Below are 20,404 nucleotides of genomic sequence, written 5' to 3' on the forward strand. Positions count from 1 at the left end.
GCTTTGAGTGAAAAAGCCAAGCAAGAGTGTGAGATTCTGAGTTCATGCTCAGTACACACAGACACAGACATAGACACACACACACACACACACACACACACACACACACACACACACACACACACACACACACACACAGAGTGCAATTAACAATACTTCAAGTTGTCCTAATTTGGAGAAGGAAAAAATTTTTACCTATATCCTCTCAGTTTGCTGTTATATAATTATTAAAAGTATCTAGATTTATTCAGTGTTTTATGTAATAAAATAATGACAGAATTTTTTTGGCAGTCTAATAATAGCTCTCATTGCAAAATTCAAGAAACTTCAGCGTCATAAAAGTAAAATTCAACCTGCATGTAAACAGTTTTTAAAAATGACTGTATTAGTTGATAATAAAGAATCAGGAATAAAATATGATACTACTAGTGAACTGCATTCTTTTTTCTTCTTTTATCTACCTAGTGGGTTGTAGTATTTCAAAATGTCCATTAGAGGGCAATATAACCTTGCTCTGAAGCTGAGCTGCTGTACTAGTGAAAGATATGCTAAACCTTGTTCCAAGGTGTGAGTTTTGAAAGGTGCTAAACAAAAGCAATTATTTTGTTCTATGCTTCTTCGTTTATCACTGCTTTATGTTGTACAATACAAACTCTTCATTGTATTGCAAGATTTTAAAAGATTGGGTTATCAGAGGAATTACCATAAACTTGCAATTGCAATTTATTTGTTTGTTTGTTTGTTTATTATCTTGTCCGTCATGGGCCTGGGCACTGTCCCTCAGCTCTTCAGCTCAAGGCAAGTACTCTACCACTTGAGCCACAACGCCACTTCTGGTTTTCTGGTGGTTTATTTATTGGAGATAAGAGTCTCAAGGACTTTCCTGCCTGGGCTGTCTTTGAACCGCGATCCTCAGATCTCAGCCTCCGGAGTAGCTAGGATGACAGGAGTGAGCCACTGGCACTAGGCTTCAAAGCAGCTTTCCTAGACAACTAACTGCAGAGCACTGGCACCATCAACTGCAGTCACCGCGTCCAGGCCTCCAATGCCTTCCTGTATCGCTTGTGCTATTGTTTGGTTTATAGATAATTTATTAATTCATTTAATTTTATTAATTTATTTAATTTTAATAGCCTAAAAGATGCCATTAACATAAATGATAACCAGAATAGTGTACCATAGAAATCAGTGGGCAATAGACATACGTACAAGAGAAATATTTAAAATTGAGGGAAATGAAATTAAGCAATAAAAATAATGATGAATGATATCTATTTTTAAATGAAATCACTGAAAAGAAATGACTCATGGCCAAGCTTTCTTTAATGATAAATTTGTAATAAGGGATTTACTTGGGTCCAGTATTGCTTTGCTTATGGTATTAGATGAGATTTTAAAACAATAAGTTAATTTGATAATTTTATTTTGTTTTCCTTTTGTTGTTGATGCTACCTAAACTGAGAATTCCATGTCTCATATATATATATATATATATATATATGTAAATAGATACATACACGCATATACATATAGTTTGATAATCTGAGCTTAACTGAAATTTGTATTTTATTATATATTCGTCAGTACATGTTTCTCTATGCCTAATGTATACATTTGCATATGTATTCATAAGTATTTGCATATATTTGACAGTACTAGTTTGTACTAAAGCCCTCGTAACTTGTTGAGATTGCTTTTGCCTTTTCCTCTGGTTCAGGCATGACTCCAGCCTGATATTTTCTTGGTTACTAGAAGATGGAATCTTGTTGATTTTTCTGTCTAGGTTGGCCTTGAGCCACAGTACTCCAGATCTCAACCTCTTGAGTCACTAGGATTATAACCATAAACCTCTGGTGGCACAATTTATCTTTATTTATGTTTGTAAAGTTGTGGGGTGTGAACTCAGGGCTTGGGCACTGTCCCTGAGCTTCTGTGCTCAGAATTGAGCCATGGTGTCACTTCTGGCTTTTTGGTGGCTAACTGGAGATAAGAGTCTCATGGACTTTTCCTGTCTGGGCTGGCTTTTAACCTTGATCCTCAGATCTCAGTCTCTTGAGCAGCTAAGGATTACAGATGTGAGCCACTGGTGCCTGGCCACAGCTTCCCCTTTTAATAGCGGTGTTCTGAGAAACAGGAAGTGGGTGTGGGCCAGGAAGTCAAATCTGAGGCTACTCTTTGATCTGGGTCTCTTGGACTTTCCTACCTGGGCTGGCTTTGAACCACAATCCTCAGATCTCAGCCTTCTGCATAGCTAGAATTATATACATGAGCCATCAATGCCCAGCAAGAATAGATTTTAATGTCAAAGCTAAGTGTTCTCTCCAACTTCACCATCACCTATCATGAAAGTTTGGCCCATCCATCTGTCCATACCTCTGGCTAGACAACCAGTCCATCCTCTCTGTGTCAGAACACCGTGTGGCCCATGGGACTTTTCCATTTCATACGACACAGCTACTAATTAGGAACAATGCTGGTGCAAGTTTATGGATTGCCTGAACAAACCAATGCAGCCTCTGACTGCTATTTCATGTGGATGATGTAAAAAGGTGCTTAATGATTTTCAGGATATAACGAAGTAGAAATATAGCTGGCGTGGGATTTGGATACAGATGGGAAATAGTTGGCATACATACTTTATTTTTCCCCTCCTGTGCCTATGCAGACATTGGTAATTGATCTTTGCTACTGGAGCTGGTAAGACCCCATCTCTAGACAGCCACTACCAATCGACTGCAGTTGGCATGTAGAACTTGCCAATATTGGGAGGGTGGGGAATAATAAGGCCAGAGAAAGGGTATAAAAAAGAAGGAGAGACAGCCTAGGTTTTCTAGTGAAGAATTCAGGGTCTTTCCTCAGGGCTGATGAAATATGCAGTTATGGCAAAGGCAAGACACAGCTAGGTAGGAAAGTTGCTCTGTTAAATTTTTTTTTCCTGAAAGAGAAAGAATCACCCTGAAGCAACCAGATTCCTGGATTGCTGCCATGTTCACAATGACCCAAAGGGAGCCTAAAGACTTTTACTATAGTAGCTAGAGACTGATGGGTCATGCCTAGAGTCCTAGCAACCAGGTGGTTGAGATCTGAGAATATTGCTGGAAGCCAGCCCAACTAGACAAATCCATGAGTCTGATATATCCAACTGGCCAACAAAAAGCTGGAAGTGGAGGCGTGGATCAAGTGGTAGAGTGCCAGTCTTGATTGAAAAAGCTAAGGGACAGAGCCAAGGCCCTGAATTCAAGCCTCAGTGATTGCACCATGAACTCTTCTGACATTACAAAGCTCAACAAATACACAGGTGTGTGTGTGTGTGTGTGTGTGTGTGTGTGTGTGTGTGTGTGTGTGTGGTGTTATTTTGTGTCAGTTCTAGAGTTTGAACTCAGAGCCTGCGCATAATCCCTTAGCTTTTTTGCTCAAGGTTTGCACTCTGTCACTTGAGCCATACCTCCACTTCTGGTTTTTTGCTAGTTAATTGGAAATGAGCTTCATCGACTTTTTCTGCCTTTGAACCTTGATCCTTAACCCCTAAGTTTTAAGCAACAACATGCATACTACTTATCAGTTCTGCTATGCTATATTTTACAGTGGCCACAAAACAGATTTAAAAACAAATGAGTGACTTGATAGAGGGAGGCATCATACCAGGTCGTTAGGATGTCATTTGATTTCAATGTCAGACGCTTTGGGGCTGAGCTGTGTTTTCAGCTTTGCAGAGCTGGAGATGTGGAGGATGTTAAGGCCAGATTCTACCTCCATTTGAGGCTAGGTCTTTCTCCCAGAGATCCTTGTGTGGCCAGTAAGATAAAGCCCCTGTCTAGCTGTGTGTCTGAGAGTTATCGGAAACTGCAAAAGGAAAATAATTGAGAGCTGCTTCCTTGGCCAAACTAGGAAAACTCTAAAGAAAAAGGGGGAGGGGCCAATAGATGCTAGACTCTCTGTCCTGCTCTTCTTAGTTCCCGGTTTGTGTGTGCATAGTGCATGTTTGTGTACAAGGCTTGAACTCAAGGCTTGCGCACTGTCCCTGAGCTTCTTTAGCTCAAGGCTAGGCCTCTACCACTTGAGCCACAGCTCCACTTTTGGGTAGTTAATGGGAGACAAAAGTCTCACCGACTTTCCTGTCCAGGCTGGCTTTGAACAGTGATCCTCAGATCTCAGCCTTCTTAATAGCTAGGCTTGCAGGCCTGAGTCACCAGTGTTCCGCTATTCAACTCTTATTACTTTGTTTTTAATCAGTTGCTGATATAGAGAGATTTGACATTTTTCCCCACTAAAAATCATCTCTTAACCTTTTTCCTGACAACAGTTTTAGAAGGTTGAAGTGAGATACATGAAGAAGTCATATTTTATCCCTGAAATTGAGAAAAGTTTTTTGTAGTCAGACAAATGAAAATATCTATGGTATATTTTGGTAATGCCACTATTATTTGAAAAGAGCACCCAGTGTTAGAAGGGGTTGGCACTTTTTTTTTTTGCTAGTCCAGGGGTATGAACTCAGGGCCTGGGCACTGTCCCTGAGCCTCTCTGTGCTCAAGGCTAGCACTCTACCACTTGAACCACAGCATCACTTCCGCCTTTTTCTGTTCATCTGGTACTGAGTTGAACCTAGAGCTTCATGCAGGATAGGCAAGCACTCTACCACTAAGCCACATTCCCAGCCCTGGCACATTTTTTTTTAAATTCATTTTTTTATTATCTTTAAGTAGATAAGCAAAGAAGTTTCAATTCATGTCAGTTTATGAGGATGATGCATCTTGGTCCATGTCTCCCCTTCCATTGTTCTTGCCCATCTCTCCCACCCCCATCCCTCTCCTCCTTACCTGCTTCCATTGTCACGTGTGTGCATTGATTATTATGACTACATTTGTTCATCCTTCTACCCCGTGCATCTCCCCACCTTCCATTGATCTCTCCCCTGACTACCTGGGTTTCAGCTGTCTGGTATTCATTTTGTTAAACTGGTAAGTTATTTATTCAAAGGAGTTACACCCTTGGAATCTTCCCCTGCGAATCCCATACCTCATTAATACATTTGTGTATTTACATATATGTGTTTACATATATATATATTTATTTATTTATAAATTAGCTCTAACTTCCACACATGAGAGAAACTGTGTGTGCTTCATCTCTCTGGGCCTGATATCACTTAACATAATTTTTTAAAGCACAAATTAAATCGAAGAAAGGACCATCAGAGGAAAAATGAATGAATCACTGAAGGATAAAAATAATTGCATGTTTGAGACAAAGTCATTTCACTTCATCCCCTTCTCTTATAAACTATCAAGTGGATAATACAGTTCTCTGCAGCAGACCTCAGTCATGAATTTTTCACTTGCAGTTGGAGGCATTGTCCGTGTAACCTGGCTGCCATCTTGAGCTTGGAGGGGGAGCCAAGGATATTTGGAATTTAGCCCAGAGCAGTGTAGAAGGAAATGGAATTTGGTCTTCTCCAGATTTCTGTAGCTAGGGGCCTACAGGAAAGAGCAGAGCATTATAATAGTTCCAAGGCTAAGAACAGTATTGCTAGTGTCCATGAAAATGGAAAGCTACTATAAAAATGATGGACATGTTCTATTTAGTGGACCCTGACTGTCAATCATCTAAATATGATTCATTAATCATACTCTAAGCAGTTGACAAGCTGACTGACAGTAACAAATTCTCCCCAGAGAAGGCTCTATGGAAGCTTAAGAGCAGCTTATTAATGGTGAAACTATGTAAGCCAGCTGTTAGGCATCTCAGAGAAAGCAGATAGCTTCTCTCAACCTAACATAATTGATTCCAACAGAACATTGTTACCAGGATCAGTATTAGCAGGCTTCTCATGGCTTTGCAATTACACAGGACTGATTGCTTTTATGAAAAAAAAATTTTTTTAAACAAGAGAAGCAATAAGAAGGAAAATAATACTTCTGATATAAATTAAACAAATGATTCAAAATAGACTTTTTTTAAAAAAGACTATGTTTTCAATTTCTTTCAGCACTCAGAGCCTAGATGTAACAGGACATAAAATGATGATAGCAAGCCAGTGTCATTTCCTCTCTGTCTATCAGGATATGCCAGAACTGAAGACTTTTTGTGGTTTGAAGTTGTCCATCAAGCAATGGCTTCCTACCTCAGACTCTTTATATTCCTGAGGAATTCCAAAGAAGGATAGTCAAAGTAATTACATTTGTGTGTGTATGTGTGTGTGTGTATGTGTGTGTGTGTGTGTGTGTGTGTGTGTGTGTGTGTGTGTGTGTGTGTGTGTGTGTGTGTGCTAGTCTTGGGGCTTGAACTTAGGGCCTGGTCACTGTCCCTGGGCTTCTTCAGGTTCAAAACTGGTGTTCTACCACTTGAGCTACAACTCCACTTCTGCCTTTGAGTGTGTGGAGGGGGAGGGGGATAGTTTCTGGGAGATAAGAATCTCACAGAAGCCGGGGTACTGGTGGCTCATACCTGTAATCCTAGCTATTCAGGAGGCTGAGATCTGGGGATCATGGTTCAAAGCCAGCCCAGGCAAGAAAGTCCATCAGACTCTTATCTCCAATAAACCACTCAGAAAACGGGAAGTGGCGCTGTGGCTCCAGTGGTAGAGCTCACCTTTAGCTGAAGAGCTGAGGGACAGCCCCAGGCCAAGAGTTCAAGCCTCACGACCGACAAAAATTTAAAAAAAAAAATAAATCTCACAGACTTTTCTACCTAAGCTGGCTTCAAACGTCCATCCTCAGATCTCACCCTCCTGAGTAGCAAGGATTATAGGTATAAGCCACTGCCCAGAAATTGCTATTATTTTTAACAAAAAAGACTTTCAGTGTAGAAACCGACAGATCATTCTCAGGAAAGTCATGGAAACATATTCAGTAGGCTTTTTAACTAGAAGCATCCTGGTACACCAAGCACACTATCTCTGTGCAACTTCTGTAGTGACAAATACTAAGGAAGATGAAATGCTTCTACTTCCCCTTCTCTCTCTCTCTCTGTCCCTTTTTTCTCATCTTTTGCCACCTTATCTATCCCCACCCTTCTCTTCCATCCCACCTCTTAATTCTCTCTCACTTAAAAAAATATTTTTTAAAATAAATTCTAATGCAATACAGACTAGAAAGATTTAGGATTCAACTAAGGCTTCTGGTTGACCCCTTATAACAGCAACAGTGATTCAGTGAATTGCTTTAAAATAGCAATGATTATGTTCTCATGCCCAAGTGCCCATTCATCTGTGCACTCAGAGAGGTAATCATATCCTTTTGTGTACGTGCCAGTATTGGGGCTTGAATTCAAGGCCAGGGAGTTATCCCTTAGCTTTATTGCTCAAGGCTGATGCTTTACCACTTGAGCCACACTTCTACCTTGGATTTTTGTTGGTTAAGGAGTCTCTTGGGTTTATCTACCCAGACTGGCTTTGAATTACAATCCTTAGATCTCACTCTCCTGAGTAACAAGGATTACAGCTGTGAGTCACAGATACCTACTTGTTAGAAATATTTTGCCAGTCCTGGCCTTGAACTCTGGGCCTGGTCACTGTCCCTGAGCTCCTTTTGCTCAAGGCTAGCACTCTACCACTTTGAGCAACAGCACCTCTTCCAGATTTTTCTGTGATTAATTGGAGATAAGAGTCTCACAGACATTCCTGCCCAGGCTGGCTTCAAACTGTGATCCTCAGCTCTCAGCCTCCTGAGTAGCTAGGATTACAGGTGTAAGTTACTGGTACCCAGCCTCATGTCTTTTGATTGGGCAACATTGTTATTTTCAGGATTAGTTTTGGGGTGTGTGTATATGTGTGTGTGTGTGTGTGTGTGTGTGTGTGTGTGTGTGTGTGTGTGTATGTGTGTGTGTATTTAGATTGTCAACATTTGTAACTTGGCCATAATTTAAGCAATGTATAGACATTTAACCTGAGACACTTTGTGTCTAAAGAGCATAGTTACATATACTCCAATTCTCTCACTCAGTAGTCCAGATAAGTTATAAAAATACTGCCTAACAAATCGTTCAGATTTTTAAGAAAAAAATTATGTCTAGAAGTTTCTCAAGATTGATGCTTGATTTCCACACAGATGTGAAATTGAAATTGTCTCATTTGCTTCTGTCTTGTGTTGATTGCAGCTTAAAAATACATTCCAAACTAATTAATTGGGCTCATATTAAATGTGCAACACCCCTGTAATTAATGTTTCTTGATATTTTCATATCTTAATGGAATAGAATAGAGATACATTGAATCAGAAGAAATGGTACAAAATTGATTCACTCCACTTACTCCTTAGTATGTTCTGTGAGTGTCACAATATTATGATGAAAGTACAAAAATCTTAATATAAATATAGTTAAGGAGGTAATATTTTGAATGAGAAGTACTGTCCTAAAGTAATTTTGTGACAACTTTGTTTTTTGCCATACTGGGGCTTTGAACTCAGGGCTCTACATTGCCCTGGGCTTTTTCCATTCAAAACTAGGGCTCTACCACTTCAGCCACATTTCCATTTCCAGCTTCTGCTGGTTTATTGGAGATAGGAGGCTCATAGACTTTCCTGCCTGAGCTGGCTTTGAACTGTGATCCTCAGCCTCCTGAGTAGCTAAGATCACAGGCTAAGACACTGGCACCAGGCTCATTATGATAACGTTGTATAAAAAATAAGATCACACAGTCATGTTGTTCATTAAAAGATCAAAATCATATTCATTGTTAAGCTGAAATTATTCTTCTTACTATTTTAGGAACTTAAGGTCTTTACAATGTAACATGTGGGATGATAAATCTATTTGGTTTATAGAAATTGCTCTTACATCATTTTTTCTTTGGTGTCTTAGGCTTAGGCTGTTTATACTTCAAGGTATAACATATATTTTCATATTTTCAGCCTAAAATAATACAGCTATCTTTGTCTTGAATGATTAAATCCAGAGGATTTTTTTTTTTAAATAAGAAACTGGTTTGTAAATAAATTCACCTCCCCAACTCAGCACAAAGCACCAAAGTAGAAACAGGAGATATTAAATATTTTCTGAGTTTATGGTTTTATGAATAGTTGATTCTCATTATATTTAGCCACTTTCCCTTAGGTACAAAAAATATAGGTCAAGTCCTATTTTCATGGCCTTATTAAATCTTAACAGCAGGTAGCACATTTAAGCATGGATGGCATTATTTTAAAGGTATCTTTCACCTAAAAGTGGATTTTCAAAAGCCACTCTTCCGGTATTTGCATAATCGTTTTTTCTATACTGCAGAATTTGTAGCCTACTCTGTTTTTAAGCGGTTTGCAACTTGCCAATTAAAACGCTCGCCTCTTGGCCCCTATTTTCCTCTCCCTTGTTTTCAGCAAGCATCTGTTTCTCCCCACCATCTCCCCCCCCCCCCCACACACACACATTCTTGTAGAGTTTTAACTCAAAATGCCAATCAGTGATGATTGATCACATGTTCAGACAGCAGCCCAGATCCGGATTCCGCACTCCACATGCATTTGCCATTTTGATGAATGAACATAAATCAGGGGTGACAATTCACGCCTGTGAGTGGAGGGGGAAGAATTATTAGAAACACCGCCTGTTAGTAAGCTCAGGCTTCCTCTTGTTCTCTTACAATTGCAATGGAAGCAAAATCCATTCTCAGAGAACTCCATGCCTATCATTAGGGAATATCTGAAATATGAAAACAAAACACATGCTACCCAGGCCTGTTCTCATTATTTTAAGCTCATAAAAGATCTTTGTTTTTTCAGTAAAGTGCCAGAATGATTTTGAAATGTTCCTGTGTTTATATAAATCTCTATTCAGAAAGACAACTTCCTTTATGACCAAATAATACATTCATGATTTCTTTTTCTTTATCTTTCTTTTTTTTTTTTTTTTTCTTGAGAGGAAAAGGCTGGTCCTGGGGATTGAATTCGAGGCTTGGGTGCTGTCCCTGAACTGTTGTGCTCAAAGCTAGTGCTCTCTTCTTCTGGCTTTTGGGTGGTTAACGGGAGTCTCATAGACTTTTCTTGCCCAGGATGGCTTTGAACTGTTATCCTCAGATTTCAACCTTTGAGTAGCTAGTATTACAGACATGAGCTACTGGTGCCTGGTGATTTTGTGTGGTACGAGTGTGTGTGTGTGTGTGTGTGTGTGTGTGTGTGTGTGTGTGTGTGTGCGGGCGTGCACACAAATACCAGTATGTGCTTGACCTCGGGGCCTCATACTCCTATTTGGCTTTTTCACTCTCTCATTTGAGCCACATTGCCACTTTCAGCTTTTTACTGATTAAAGAGTCTCTCAGATATGTCTTCTTTCTGGGCTGGCTTCAAACCTTGATCCTCAGAAATCAGCCTCTTGAGTGGCTAATATTATAGGTGTGAGCCACCAGTTCCTGGCCATAAAGATTTTCTTGTGTGAAATAGAATGCTAAATCTACATAGACCTGCATTTCCTGAAATCACATAGACAATAAAAATCAAAGATTTCACCAAGTGCTGGTGGCTTATGCCTGTGACTTCACAAGGCTGAGACCTGAGGATTTTGGCATGAAGCCAGCCTGGGCAGGAAAGTCTGTAACACTCTTATCTCCAATAATCACCAGAAAAGCAGGAAGTTGAGGTGTGGCTAAAATGGTAGAGCACCAGCCTTGAGCACAAAACCTTAGGGACAGTGCCCAGGCCCTGTGTTTAAGCCCCAGTACAAACACAAAACACATACACACACACACACACACACACACACACACACACACACATGTACACACATGCATTAAAAGTATATCTTCTGTATCCATTCACTACGTTATTTGCTTCATTTTTCTTCCTCTACCAATATTAGCTTTAAGAACTCAAAATTCATAAATAAAACATTTTAGTTGTAAAACCCAAATACTAATGATATATAGAGTGGATAAGTCTAAAATCATCTGATGAAAATAGTTCAATTTCTTTTGACTCTGAATCTTTCTAGTATAATTAAGACGACACATGTATCTTCAACTAAATGTTTCTAATTGAATGCATATAAAATATAATAGATTATTGATTATAATATGACCTGTTTGTGACAGATTACTTTTAAATGTTATAACTATTATGGTCCATTATATTAAATGAGTATTAAATCTTTGCAACTATTTAAAGCTCTTTTAAGGGGTCATGGGTCAAATTATGTCAACAAATAACAACCCCCCTTACCCCACACACATACATACCACTACCAATTCTATTCCGCCACCAGGAAAATGCACCCAAGGATTTAGTATTACCCAAACTTCTGGTAAAAAAAAAAATGGGTTATGATTTTAAAGGATTCCCTGAAAAAATTTTTTAAATTTTGTCACCAGGTTGCAAGTTATAAAAATTATCACGCTTAGTTTACATTTCCCTCTTTATTTCATCATCACATTTTTTATTTATGAAATACTTCATTTTGCTTTTCCATGGCAACTTGTCCTCTGTTTATGTGTGTGTGTGTGTGTGTGTGTGTGTGTATCTATGTGTGTGTGTGTGTGTGTGTGTATGTGTGTGTGCGTGCATGCGTGCTCATGCCATTACTAAGGCATAGCCTTATGCTATGGCTTGGATTTTTCACTTGAGCCACAGCTATACTTTCAGCTTTTTTTGTTGTTGTTGGTCATGGGGCTTGAACTCTGGGCCTGGGTGCTGTCCCTGAGCATTTCAGCTCAAGGTGAGTTCTCTATCACTTGAACCGCAGGGCCACTTCCCCAGTTTTTTTTTTTCTTTTTTTCTTTTTGATGATTAATTCAAAATAAAAGTCTCAGACTTTTCTTCCCAGGCTCACTTTGGAGCCTGAGTAGCTAGGATTTCAGGTGTGAGCCATGGACACCTGCCTTAAATTGTCTTTAAAGGCGTTGGGAGCCGCTGTGGCAAGAGTTGGTTAGCTTGCTGTCTAGAGGAAGAGTGCTGTTAGTGGTTAATCTGCGCTCCCCAGAATCACATTAAAGTCAATGTGCCACTAATCAAAGCACAGAGCAGGAAATTAACTTCTGCAACCAATAAGACCGATAGCTCATGAGAGTTCCAAACAGACATATTTTCTTGACAGCTTGCTTGAAGATGGCCTGGCTTCACTGAGGAGTCTAAATTTAAGCCAAAATGGATGCGGAAAATGATCAATGTGTTAAATCTTCATTTGGAGGAATTTTATTTAAAAAAATGTGTATTTTTGCCAAGGGCTGGTGGCTCATGCCTGTAAATCAGGAGGCTGAGACCTGAGGATCATGGTTCAAAGCCAGTCTGGGCAGGAAAGTGTATGAGACGCTCATCTCCATCTCATCACCAAAAAGCTGGAAGCAGAGATGTGGCTCAAGTGGTAGAGTGCCAGCCTTGAGTCAGAAAAGCTCAGGGCCTGAGTTCAAGCCACAGCACTGCACAGAATGAGGCAGGGAAGGTGGGAGAGAGGGGGAGGGAGAGGACTCCTGTTAAATTCTCCTAATGTAAAAGAGAAGTCTTCATAGAGAGAAGGGGAGCTGCAGAACTCCCGCAAAAGGGCAGTGGAAGCGTGCTTCCTCTAAAAGAGCGTCCAGTCAGACCAAATGGAGGACTGGCATACACATGCTTAAATAAATGCTGAGCTTTCCCAGCCATATAAAAGTTATTCTCAGAAAAAGAAAAGTGTGTCAGGCCGGACCCTCAAGATGGCGGCGGGCGGGCGCCCCCGAGCGGCTCGGCCCGGCAGTAGTGGCAGGACGGCGCTCGCCGCTGGGGCCGGCCGCCCCGGGAGTCGAGGATGGTAAAATGACCCAGGGGAAGAAGAAGAAACGGGCCGCGAACCGCAGTATCATGCTGGCCAAGAAGATCATCATTAAGGACGGAGGCACGCCTCAAGGAATAGGTTCTCCTAGTGTTTATCATGCGGTTATTGTCATCTTTTTGGAGTTTTTTGCTCGGGGACTGTTGACGGCGCCCACCTTAGTGGTATTACATGAAACCTTCCCCAAACATACGATTCTGATGAATGGCCTAATTCAAGGAGTAAAGGGTTTGTTGTCATTCCTCAGTGCCCCACTTATTGGTGCTCTTTCTGATGTTTGGGGCCGAAAGTCCTTCTTGCTGCTAACAGTGTTTTTCACATGTGCCCCGATTCCTTTGATGAAGATCAGCCCATGGTGGTACTTTGCTGTTATCTCTGTTTCTGGGGTTTTTGCAGTGACTTTCTCTGTGGTATTTGCTTATGTAGCAGATATAACCCAGGAGCATGAAAGAAGTATGGCTTATGGGCTGGTTTCAGCAACGTTTGCTGCAAGTTTAGTCACCAGCCCTGCAATTGGAGCTTACCTCAGACGAGTGTATGGAGACAGCTTAGTGGTGGTTCTAGCTACAGCAATAGCTTTGCTAGATATTTGTTTTATCCTTGTTGCTGTGCCAGAGTCGCTGCCTGAAAAGATGCGGCCTGCATCATGGGGCGCACCCATTTCCTGGGAACAGGCTGACCCCTTTGCATCCTTAAAAAAAGTGGGCCAAGATTCCATAGTGCTGCTGATCTGCATCACGGTATTTCTCTCCTATCTACCGGAGGCAGGCCAATATTCAAGCTTTTTTTTTATACCTCAGACAGATAATGAAATTTTCGCCAGAAAGTGTTGTAGCACTTATAGCAGTCCTTGGCATTCTTTCTATTATTGCCCAGACTATAGTCTTGAGTTTACTTATGAGGTCAATTGGAAATAAGAATACCATTTTATTGGGTCTGGGATTTCAAAAATTATAACTGGCATAGTATGGCTTTGGTTCAGAACCATGGATGATGTGGGCTGCCGGAGCAGTGGCAGCCATGTCCAGTATCACCTTCCCAGCGGTCAGCGCGCTTGTTTCACGAACTGCTGATGCTGATCAACAAGGTGTTGTTCAGGGAATGATAACAGGGATTCGAGGACTATGCAATGGTCTGGGGCCTGCCCTTTACGGATTCATTTTCTACATATTTCATGTGGAACTTAAAGAACTGCCAATAACAGGAACAGACTTGGGGACAAACACAAGCCCTCAGCACCATTTTGAACAGAATTCCATCATTCCTGGTCCCCCTTCCTCTTTGGAGCCTGTTCAGTACTGCTGGCTCTCCTTGTTGCCTTGTTTATCCCAGAACACACCAATTTAAGTTTAAGGTCCAGCAGTTGGAGAAAGCACTGTGGCAGTCACAGCCACCCTCACAGTACACAGGCGCCAGGAGAGGCCAAAGAACCTTGGCTCCAGGACACAAATGTGTGATGACGGAAATCAGGAAGATTTTTCTATCAGCGCCCCGGTCTTAGTTTTCACCTGTAGTTCTGGATGTACATTCCATTTCCATCTACAATGTACTTTAAGATTGTCTTATGAAATGTATCTGCATGAACTCCGTGGGAACTAAAGAAAGAACCGGACAGTTTTCCAAAGATGTTACAATTTCTTTTGAAAAGAAAACTTTTGTTTATTAGCACCAGTTTCTTGCCACTAAGATGTTTTATTATACATCCTTTAATTAAAAACTCTATATGTAACTTCTTAGATATTAGCAGATGTCTGCTACCATTTCCCTAAGGTGTTGAGCTTTAACTCTATACTGACTCCTGGAGAGACAGAGTAGGTAGTGTGGTTGTGGACCTGTTCATTTTAACATTGTAAAATCCTGAGACAGATTTTGGTATTGTAAAATCTTGAGTCAAATAATTCAAAGCCTTAATGCAGGTGCGCTAAAATAAAGAAATGGCAAATGAGTTGTTTGCAATTTTAAAAAAAGACACTTAAGAAAACTGTACTAAATCCGAATCATGTTTCAAGCTTATTTGCAGTAATTTATTTTAAACATCATTCACTACTGTTTATCAGCCACTTAGAATTCAAATTGGGGTAGAGCCTGTAAATCTAAATGCTGGCTCAAATTTGTTCCCCAGTTACTTCTTATACCATATTCTTTTAATGTTTGCATAATCATAAGAACCTCAACACTTGAAAACATAATCTAAAAATTATAGTAAAGTTGGTAGCCTTGAAAACGTCAATGTGATATCTATATGTAGATAAATATATATAGTGGCCTTTCAGGACTGTCACAGTAACACTTTATTTACAGAGCTAATGTTTGTCCTAAATTTCAGGACCCTAGAAGAGAGCTTTATACAATTACTGATGTCAATTTCTCTAAAGTGTATATTTTTGTGTCCAGTTATATTATTTAAAAAGTGTTACTTTGTAAAAATTGTACATAAAGTATTGTATAGTTTAAAAAAAAAAGAAAAGTGTACATGTCAGGACAGATTAGAATGAGATAGGTTGAAATAGGGCTCCAGTATCCTGAGTTCAAACCTCATACCTCAAAAAAAAAATAAGGAATAGTACGGCATGCTGCAAAACTCCAAGTAGCTTTAACTACAGCTTAAGTATAAGGCACACACAGAGACAGGGGAGAGAACAGGATGAAGCTACGAAGGAATCCCTCAACCTGGGAGCTTATTACTCAGACAGGCACCAGTTGCACATGCTTATCATTCTAGTTACTTGGGAGGCTGAGATAAGGAGGATTGTGATTCGAGGCCAAAAAGTTCTTGAGACTTCTTGGCTAGCTAGCTTGTGCTTGTCATTGTAGCTTTGGGAAAGTGTAAATAGGCACAGCATGGCCCAGGTGCATACTTGAGCAGGAAGCAAGACCCACTTCAAAAAGAACCAGTGAAAAAAGAGTTGGAGGTGTGGCTTAGTGGTAGTGTACCTGCTCAGCAAGCATTCAAACCTCAAGACCATTAAAAAGAAAAACACATAATTAGGGCTGGGAAGGTGGCTCAGTGGTAGAGTGCTTGCCTTGCATGCCTGGGGCCCTGGGTTCAATTCTTCAGTGCCACATAAACAGAAAAAGCCAGAAGTGGCCTTGTGGCTCAAGTAGTAGAGTGTTAGTCTTGAGATGAAGAGCTGAGGGACAGTGCCCAGACATAATTATTTGGTTGGTGATATAGAAACTAATTAACAAGATATTCACTGAAGAAAAAGGGTATTTAACCAGAAGTAGCAATTTTCTGAATTATTAGAATACTTAAAAGTAAATGAATATAGAATCATTGTGTGTGTGTGTGTGTGTGTGTGTGTGTGTGTGTGTGTGTGTGTGAATACTAGGATTTGAACATGGGGCCTGGACACTCTCCCTTAGCTCAGTCAAGGCCATCATTTTACTACTTGAGCCCCAGCCCCACTTCTAGCTTTTTTGGTGGGTGATTGGAGATAAAGAGTCTCACAAACTTTCCTGCCTCAGTTGGCTTCAAACTGATTCTCAGATCTCAGCCTCCTGAATAGTTAGAATTACAAGCTCCCACCAGTGCCTGGTCAAAATCATATTTTGAATTGATAAAATAATTTTTGTCAGGCCCATCAGCACAAGTTATGGTTGATTTTTAAGACAACATTTGATTACAGTAGGAATGACCAGCCAGGCACAATTTATCATTAAATTTGCCTTCTCCGAAGCAGATGCCGAAAAGCGAGCTCAGCAATTACACTGACTCTTGGGCCATTGTCATTTATCACGTGTCCTAATGTATGAGGATCTGCAGGGTGAGTCTGTGAGAGCAAGCGCGGTCAGCAGCCCCAAAGTACAAGGCTCCTTCCGCCTCTCCTGCCCTTTGTCATAAAAGGGGTCTTGCCTTTTTATAGCATTTAAGTAGGTTCACATAACCTTTCAAGGAAGGACATTAAAAAAATTTTTTTTTGACTATCCCTAGTAAGTGGTAGAATAAATTGTAGTCACATGTCAGAAAGTGGGTCATTCTAATGTGTGCATAAATCTGCTATTTTCCTGTAGGAAATACCATTATTTTTTTTCAGAGAATAGCAATATATTTTAGTAATGGGTCTGTCGTTTTACGTAGTAATTTTTTTTGACTTTGTAAGTTCTTTAATGCCAAATTTTATTGAAAAATCATGTACCCCTCACAGGTGAAATTTGTAATTCCTCTCAACGTGCAGTTGTAGGGGAAGGATAAAGATTTGAAAATGGTAACAATGCTGAGCTTGCTTCTGTGTATAGTGGACATTTTCCAATTTAAACTGGGAAAGAAGGGAGGGAAAGGAAGGAAGAAAGATAGCCCTGAGGTGGTAAAAGTTCTGAATTTACAAATAGTTTGGGAGCATATATAGAGCTATAGATTCTGGGAAAGAGTTGAAGTCATTTACTTTATTGTATTATGTGCTGTGGTATTTTATTTGCCAGTACAGGGCTTTGAACTCAGACCTCACACTCTGCTTGCTTGCTTGCTACACTGCTACTTCCTCTACCACCTGAGCCGCTTCCAGCTTGTGGCTAGTTAATTGAGCTAAGAGTCTTATGGACTTTTCTATCCAGGCTGACTTTGATCTGTGATTCGCAGATCTCAGTTTCCACTGCCTAGTTTTAATACATCATAGATTCTAAAAGAAAACACTAGTTCACAAAAAGACTCACTTTTGCCTGGGTGCCCATGGCTCATAGCTGTTATCCTAGCTACTGAGGAGACTGAGATCTGATGATGCAGATTCAAAGCCAGGCTCTGAGTTCAAACCCCCAGTACCAGCATCCTTCTCCCTGCCTCTCTCCCCCTCTCCCTTTCTCCCCTTCTCTCTCTTTCTCCTCTCCCTCTCCCCCTGACCCCTTTTCTCTCTCTGTTCCCCTCTTTGTCCCCCTCTCTCCTCCGCTCCAGCTCTCTCACTCTCCTTCCCTCCCTTCCTCCCTCCCCACTCCCCATATACACTGGGTTCTTTTGTGATTTTGTAAAATTCAACTCAGTAATTTGAATTGAACTATGAAAATGTTACCCCCCCCCCGTATTGCAAGTGTGTGGGCATTTGAAATATTTCAGAGAAACCAGCAGATGGCAGAGTAGCCCAGCTCCTGAACTTGGTCCTAAAACTTGGCTTGCGGTCAAATGAAGCCTTTTCATTTTTTTTGTGGAGTATTAGTTAATTGATGCCAAACATATAAAGTCTGTTGTTTCTCAATATAGAACCCTCGCTGGAAATGCAATGGGTGCGGGACAGATGCTTTAGCTCAGAGGTGTAGTAGGCCAAAGCCTGTGTCCCCACCCACTGAGGGCAGAAGAAGGCTCCATTGTAAACCTCAGGAGCTCGGATAACTTCTTCACAATCCAGATATGGCCAGGCTACTGTAACTTGCACCCGGGAGTCTCGCCATTTAGGAAATAGAGATCTAAGGATTGTGGTTCAAATCTAAGCTCGGGCAGGAAAGTCTGTGAGATGTTTATCTCCAATTAATCACCAAAGAAGCGGGAAATGGAGCTGTGTCTCAAGTGGTAGAGTGCCAGCTTTGAGCAAAACACCCAAGAGACAGTGTCTGGCCCAGAGAACTTTCTCCAGTGCTGACATAAAAATAGATAAATAAGTAAGTCCAGGTATAAAATAGATAGATAAAGAAATCCAGATGTAGTGTCTGCTGACAGATGGCCACTTTCTTGCTCAGTGTCCTTTCTACTGCAGTTTGCTGGGTGGAGAGCTCACCTGATCCAGGTGGTAAGGAGGAGGTGCGCTGCTCCATAGCCTGGCCAAGAGGAACTAATCAGCTGCCCCAGCTGTGCTGATACAACTTCAACTTTCCTCCTGAAATCTCCACAGTCAATAAGGTTGTCGAACCACAGAGGAGATCCCCTTGCTGTTTGGGTTGAGGGGAAAAATCAGTGTTAGGGAAAATCATCTCTCTTTGGTAGATGAGTAGCCACAGATAGAATTCACGCATAATGTTTCCAGATAGATAGGTGTGGGGTTTTTTTTGTTTTGTTTTGTTTTCCTTATGTCTAGGAGAGGAAGATAATTTATGTGAGCAAGTACAAGGTAATGTAGAATAAAAGGGATATTAGTTAGACATTTTAGTCCTCAGCAAAGAATTTAAGGCTAATGGCTTCCATCTGATCCAAAAGCCAATTATGCTAATGGCTCTCTCAGATGTAAAAGCCATGGCCGTAAGTCAGCATGGACCACCAGCACCCAATATGTTTGCATGGACACTGGGGTGAATCCTCTCTTCCTGCTGCCTGGCTGTACTCAAAGCCGCTTTTACCTTTTGATATATGTATGAACTGCAAGGCAGACTGCAAGGAAGGCAAGCTTTCTATAAGGTCATGACTAGAGAACTCGTTCAGGCTGAGGGTTAGGTTATATTCAGGTATCCTAGGAGGGGAAAAATAGGCAATAAGGTGCTGTCCAGGAAAAGTTGTCATCATTTTATTTGGGCTAATGTTTTCACCCAATGCAAGCTGACTTTGTAATTACTCCGTGTGAGGGTGTGTGTGTGTGTGCCTGCAAGCATGCATGCAGGTGCTCAAGACTGGCACTCTATCACTTGAACTACAGCCCCACTTCTGTCTTTTTTGAGGGTTAATTGGAGATAAAGTGCTGGCTAGCTTCAAACCAGGATCCTCAGCTCTCAGCCTCTTGCGTAGTAGTTGAGATTATAGGAACAAGGCCTTGGTGGTACCAAGGTGTAATTTCTTTTGTGCAGAAGGTTAGTTCAAAGCATTAGTTGATCTTAGCAGTCTGTTAAATGGACAGGACTACTGACTTTACAATGGATATCTTGTGTAACAATTCTATGGAGAGGAGATTTCAGTAGGTTGTGATAGAAGGTATTATTTTTCTTTCTACTTTCTCTTAAACTTAGCCAAGCCAGCAGTTATATCTATGTCTCTGAAGAAATGATCTCTCTTTGCATCTCCTTTTTTTTGTTACTATTAATTTATTTTCCTGAAGTGGTTTACAAAGGAGTTTCAATTCACCAGTTTCTAAGTAAATGCATCTTGGAGAACTGATCTCTGAATAGCAACGGTATTTCCTTAATGACCAACCTGTCCCCTACCCCACCCCACTTCATTCAAAGGCAATTCTTTTTTAAAAATTAAAAAAATATCTCCTTTAAGGCATTGTGATTCTACAAAGCAGTTTAAGACCACAGCGCAATCTTGATCAATGTCACCCCTTCCAGCATTCTTACCCACCCCTCCCATCCTACCCCCTTCTCTCACTTAATTTTGTAGGGAATTTATTGAATTTTTTTGCCATTCAACAAAGCAATTTTTGTAGACAATGTATTTTGATCCCTTCAACATATTTAGCCCCCCCACCCCCATTTGACCCACCTCTTCTTGAAACTCTTTTCCTGCTTTTTGAGGAAACTGTTGAGTCAATGATGCTATCTTCTAAGAGGTCTCTCTAAAGGAATCCTATCCAGAACAGATACATCCCTTGACCTCTGTAATGTCTAAATATCAAAGTATGGGTTGAATTAACCTTAGGATTTCCCAGGTACCTGTGGCTCACGCCTGTAATACTGGCTACTCAGGAGGCTGAGATCTGAGGATCATGGTTTGAAGCCAGCCCAGGCAAGGAAGTCTGGGAGACTCTAATCTCCAATTAACCAGTAAAAGGCTGGAAGTAGAGCTGTGGATCAAGTGGTAGAATACCAGCCTTGAGCAAAAAAGCACCCA

General features: G+C 40.8%; 1 protein-coding gene and 1 pseudogene across 4 annotated transcripts in view; both read left to right on the top strand.

The window, feature by feature from the left end:
• Positions 1-20,404, top strand: part of Pdzrn4 (PDZ domain containing ring finger 4) — a 400,873-nt gene that overhangs the window by 92,298 nt on the left and 288,171 nt on the right. The window lies entirely within an intron of this gene.
• On the top strand, positions 12,699-14,180 carry LOC138836237 (hippocampus abundant transcript 1 protein pseudogene; annotated as a pseudogene).

Source organism: Dipodomys merriami, unplaced genomic scaffold, assembly GCF_024711535.1.
Source record: "Dipodomys merriami isolate MVZ:Mamm:240054 unplaced genomic scaffold, mDipMer1.0.p SCAF_10, whole genome shotgun sequence".
In the NCBI taxonomy this organism is placed as follows: Eukaryota; Metazoa; Chordata; class Mammalia; order Rodentia; family Heteromyidae; genus Dipodomys; species Dipodomys merriami.